The sequence below is a fragment of the Hippocampus comes genome, unplaced genomic scaffold (genome assembly GCF_001891065.2).
Source record: "Hippocampus comes isolate QL1 unplaced genomic scaffold, H_comes_QL1_v1.1 scaffold285, whole genome shotgun sequence".
Classification (NCBI taxonomy): Eukaryota; Metazoa; Chordata; class Actinopteri; order Syngnathiformes; family Syngnathidae; genus Hippocampus; species Hippocampus comes.
The window spans coordinates 169,391-175,390 of record NW_017805073.1 but is presented as its reverse complement, the minus strand read 5'-3'; positions in this window follow the sequence as shown (position 1 = coordinate 175,390).

Genomic DNA, 6,000 nt, shown 5'->3' with positions numbered 1-6,000 from the left:
CATCAATCGACGATCACGAGTGAGTTCCATCATAAATGAGGGACTGAAAAGGGCAGATGACTCGAACATGTTTTGTTGGAGCGGGAGTATGTCGTATTTCTATCGATGTTAAACATCCAGATGGAAATGAAACCCTTCTTATTTTAGAGTTGCATGGCAATTTTTTTCAACAGTTGGGTACCTTTTGGCCACTTGCTTCACGCTGAGAAAGTAAACTGAACAACTTCATTTGAATTTATAGTGTCATCTGTTTTCTGTTTGTGTTTGCAGTCGACTGTGGCTATTAGGCAGAAGAGGTACACCCAAATCTTCGATGTCCTGGCTTTATGTTCTGCATTTATTAGCAGAACATGCGCTGCCTAAATAATGCCGTCCAATTGCGCAGCCTTGGTAATTGTGCCCCCTCAGTTGTTGTGCCCCCTGCCCCATAATAAAATTCATCTCCTCCACTCATATTGCACAAATACGTATTTTAATTGGAAGGGAGGATGTATACTTAAATTCCACACCCACCCTGCACTTAGACTGAATACACAACCGCGTGCCAGCCTGCCAAGTTGTTTTACAATATAACGACCCGCAATGGCAGTGTGTGCCCCTTCAGTGGTTTTTATGGCTGGGAATAAACTGGATGAGATAAATCCAAAGCCAAACCCTATCAAGCCGTGGTTAAAAACTAGTTTCACAGGTGACTCGTTAGCAGATGGAATGAGAACTGGATTTCCATATATGGAAATGAGAGGCGCTCATCAGTGATTTGTAACTGGAATGATGGCAGAATGATGAAGCATCAGTATGACGGTAACTGCGTGTGGGTGGAGGTGGGGTAAAATGGAACAAATGTAGCTACAGCAAAGATATGAGAGGAAGGCGGAAAATATTCCTCGAGAAAAAGTTGAAGGGGCTCGACTGCGCAGTACGGATAAATGTTGGCGGCCATTTTTATTGGAAGTAGTTACAATGAACAACCGTCATAACGCGCAGATTCGCGATGTCGCTCGAGGTACGATTTAACCAGGTTCGACTGTACGTCCTAATAATACCGATCGAACTGTAATGTCGCCCCTGTTATATGAGATGCCGCTTTGTCAGTTAACGGAGAGCATTAAAGGTGGTTATTCTACCCACGGGTTCTTGAGAATACATCTTTAAATATTTTTCTTTTTCCTAGGCTTTATTCAGCCAACTAATTTAAAAAAAAAATTGGACCTAATTTAAAATTCGATGCAGTGTGTTGAGACAGCGTTCCGACCTTCCAAATCCCTTGTGTTGCAACCTGTGCAAAGCAAAGCCTTTGTCATGGAAAAAAACTCAAGTCACTTTTATTGAAAAAGCCGTGATTGAAAGTTTAGTGCTTTACAAGTTACATTGAGCTAGTGAAGAACCACGCTTTTCATTCTTTACCCTGCATCTTTACTTGTGGTCTCTCCTACTCCCATTGATTCCCCTCTTTTTTTTTCCTTCCCTGTCCTCCGGATAGTTTTGGTCATTTTGACACGTTTGCAAAGTTCTCTGGGGTCGCATAAAAAAAGTCACCCATCTTCCTGCAGAGACCGAGCAGGTACAGACACACGCAAACAATTTTGTGGAGGCCACAGCACCCCCGAGCATTTGCCGCTATTGCCGAATGCATCAGCCATGCTCCGGGCTAGATTACCATAAAAATACAATTGCCTCATTACAGTACATGGAATGTTTTTAAATGGTTATACCAGCGAGTGATTTTATTTATTTATTCTTTTATGCCGCCAGGATTATTTTTACTTGCCGTGAAAGCCTGCATTATACCATCTGTCAGGTGGTTAGATGAGATTTCAATCCTGGACACCACATTATTTCCAAACATAATTTAAAAGGTGTCATCTCCCACACACACACACACACACACACACACACACACACACACACACACACACACACACACTCAGTGTTTTTTATGGCTGGGAATAAACTGGATGAGATAAATCCAAAGCCAAACCCTATCAAGCCGTGGTTAAAAACTAGTTTCACAGGTGACTCGTTAGCAGATGGAATGAGAACTGGATTTCCATATATGGAAATGAGAGGCGCTCATCAGTGATTTGTAACTGGAATGATGGCAGAATGATGAAGCATCAGTATGACGGTAACTGCGTGTGGGTGGAGGTGGGGTAAAATGGAACAAATGTAGCTACAGCAAAGATATGAGAGGAAGGCGGAAAATATTCCTCGAGAAAAAGTTGAAGGGGCTCGACTGCGCAGTACGGATAAATGTTGGCGGCCATTTTTATTGGAAGTAGTTACAATGAACAACCGTCATAACGCGCAGATTCGCGATGTCGCTCGAGGTACGATTTAACCAGGTTCGACTGTACGTCCTAATAATACCGATCGAACTGTAATGTCGCCCCTGTTATATGAGATGCCGCTTTGTCAGTTAACGGAGAGCATTAAAGGTGGTTATTCTACCCACGGGTTCTTGAGAATACATCTTTAAATATTTTTCTTTTTCCTAGGCTTTATTCAGCCAACTAATTTAAAAAAAAAATTGGACCTAATTTAAAATTCGATGCAGTGTGTTGAGACAGCGTTCCGACCTTCCAAATCCCTTGTGTTGCAACCTGTGCAAAGCAAAGCCTTTGTCATGGAAAAAAACTCAAGTCACTTTTATTGAAAAAGCCGTGATTGAAAACAAAAGTTATTACAAGTTACATTGAGCTAGTGAAGAACCACGCTTTTCATTCTTTACCCTGCATCTTTACTTGTGGTCTCTCCTACTCCCATTGATTCCCCTCTTTTTTTTTCCTTCCCTGTCCTCCGGATAGTTTTGGTCATTTTGACACGTTTGCAAAGTTCTCTGGGGTCGCATAAAAACAGTCACTTTTATTGAAAAAGCCGTGATTGAAAACAAAAGTTATTACAAGTTACATTGAGCTAGTGAAGAACCACGCTTTTCATTCTTTACCCTGCATCTTTACTTGTGGTCTCTCCTACTCCCATTGATTCCCCTCTTTTTTTTTCCTTCCCTGTCCTCCGGATAGTTTTGGTCATTTTGACACGTTTGCAAAGTTCTCTGGGGTCGCATAAAAAAAGTCACCCATCTTCCTGCAGAGACCGAGCAGGTACAGACACACGCAAACAATTTTGTGGAGGCCACAGCACCCCCGAGCATTTGCCGCTATTGCCGAATGCATCAGCCATGCTCCGGGCTAGATTACCATAAAAATACAATTGCCTCATTACAGTACATGGAATGTTTTTAAATGGTTATACCAGCGAGTGATTTTATTTATTTATTCTTTTATGCCGCCAGGATTATTTTTACTTGCCGTGAAAGCCTGCATTATACCATCTGTCAGGTGGTTAGATGAGATTTCAATCCTGGACACCACATTATTTCCAAACATAATTTAAAAGGTGTCAACTCCCACACACACACACACACACACACACACACACACACACACACACACACACACACACACACAGGTTTTCATGTGGGATGAGGACCGAGTTTTCTCTTCACCACTTTGCGTTGGCAAGGAGGGCACTGGCGGAGACACAGAGCGGGGGGCGCAAGGGGGCAGTGCCACCCCTGAAATCTGCTGAGGCCCCCAAAAACGTCCCACTCCAGATAACTAAAATTTCACGGCGACAGAGCAGTGTACGTTTTGTCTTGAGAACTGTTCGATTTGATTCTACCTCTTTGGCGCATATATGTAGTTATTTGTCTGTCAGCACCCTCTACTGGTTAAAAGTTAAAATAACAGCTATTCAAAGATTCCTTCCACGGCCTTTCAACTGGCTGAAAAAGAATCATAAACTTATCATCAACTGTGTTTTTTTTAGGCTTAAAGTGGAGATTTGCTAACATTTTTTTTATTGCCACGTCTCACACACACACACACACACCATGCACACATCTACTCACACACAGCGTATTATTGAACGCTAATATCTGATGACTGAGTCACATAGAAAGAAAGCAAGAGAAAAATGTAAATCTCCAATGATTGATGCTTCCGCCGTTGTTTATTCCCACTGATGCTGTACCCCGGAGGAAGAACAAATGAGAACTCTATTTATCCGAGTTAATGACTCCCAAATGGCTGCCTGTTGTCCAGCCCGAATATTCTCTGGGTGTCGTCCAATCAGCTCACCCTAGTCCTTGAACGCGTGCTGTTCTGACAACCAACAAAGCTGGCACACACATAATTACATTTGCGGTCCCTGTGCATCCTCTTCCTCACTGGCACAAGAGGCGGCCGCAGCCTCGCCTCATTTGAGAGGTGCTGTTTTTCATCCCTTGTGATGACAGCCACTCTGTTGCCATTCCTGCCACGTGCTTGCCACTGCCGCCATCTCCCTCCTCGAGACTGTTCTTTTCTCCCCCAAGCTGGAAGGGTGCGCGTTTGTTGCGCATTTTTTCGGACGTGATTAATTCAGTGACACCAAAGCAGACTGCTCTGCCAAGAGTCACCAGCCATTGACTTCTGCTCATTTTCAGTGCTCGGTGTACTTCCGCCAGGCATTCAGACGCTTTATTCAACGCATCCATTGCTGCCTTTGATGATGATGATGATGATGATCATGAGGGCGGTGGCCAGGATGAGGACGATATCCCATACGATTAATGCAGACTGCGAGTCAGGAGGCCCGAGGCAGCTGGCTGTTTATCCCTCGTCATGACACCTGACTGTGTAAATGGTGCCTGTCGGTTTGTTTTATTATCAAGCACGGCTGGCCTTGCCTTCTGGGCAGCCAAGACGTGGTCCGGGAACGACAGAGCACTCGGGGCGACGGTAGCCGCGACCGTCACTCAACTTCCTCCCGTGTTACTGTCTGCTGGCCATATTCGTTGATATTGCGTTGCCACCTCTTCTTTGGGGCAACTTGAAGTGCCTTGGAGGGGACAAAATGGAATTGTGGGCTCTGTTGTTTTATAGTACCAATGGGCGTTTTCCCCTTCCTATTTTTGGTGTTCAGTCGTGGTTATTTGTTTGATTCTTGTCTGACCTATTTGATTTACTGTACACTATAAACTAATAGTTGGTGATATTTGGAATTGAAATGCTCTTGGATTTCCATCGTCTACTGACTAATATGGTGGTGCTTTGACCTAATTTACGAGTTTTTCAAGGTACGACCCATCACTTGGTCAACTTTCTCCATCTGTCCATCGATCCATTCATCGATCCATCACCCACTTCCCCCAGGTCTGATCCTGGTTTGATCCAAAGACCCCACAGCCTCTCAACGGAGCCAAAGGGTAATTGGAACCATTAATTACCCACCCCAGAGCTCGTTACCCTGGCCCAGCCCTTCCAGCTGACTGGTTCGCACTGACTTCGCAGTTGTAATTCAGCCAGAGGGTGAGGGTAATAACAGAGGGTACCCGTCCAAATGGATGATCGGTCACTGAGAGCTGGACGTGACAGAAGTGATGATAAGGCTGTCCAGAACGATCAGGAAGTGACGCATCACTTTGGTTACTGGGATTATGTGTGAAAAATATCATTTTTGACTCCCTTTTGCAGGACTGAGACAAATGCCAGAAATGAGTAACGACCTCTTGGAAGTTTACTTTGCTCCGAATGTAAGAGCCCAGATTTTTACTGCTGTGGAAATGACCAAACCGATGGCGTCATGGGAGTGAGTTGCTCATGAATTCAGTCGTGGCAACGGCGTTTTAATTAAATCCCAAGACTTTGCTAAATCACAACATTCCCCCATTAGAGACACCATGACTGATCAATATATTTTCTTGTGCTGAAGAGTGAAGATTTAGGCAAATTGCTGTTTGCTAATTACCCCCCTTTTGTTTATCCCACAGTATAATTGTCTGCATCATAAAATTCTGGCTTGTTGCTTCAGTGTGTCCAGGAGACAAACACCGTTTTATTATTCGGCGGCACCTGATGTTTTCACTGCACTATGGTCGAAAATTGCACATTTTTTACTTCGCCCCTCAGTTTATTACCATACCAAAGTACTATTGAAAGCAGCAAAAGGTGCAATAAC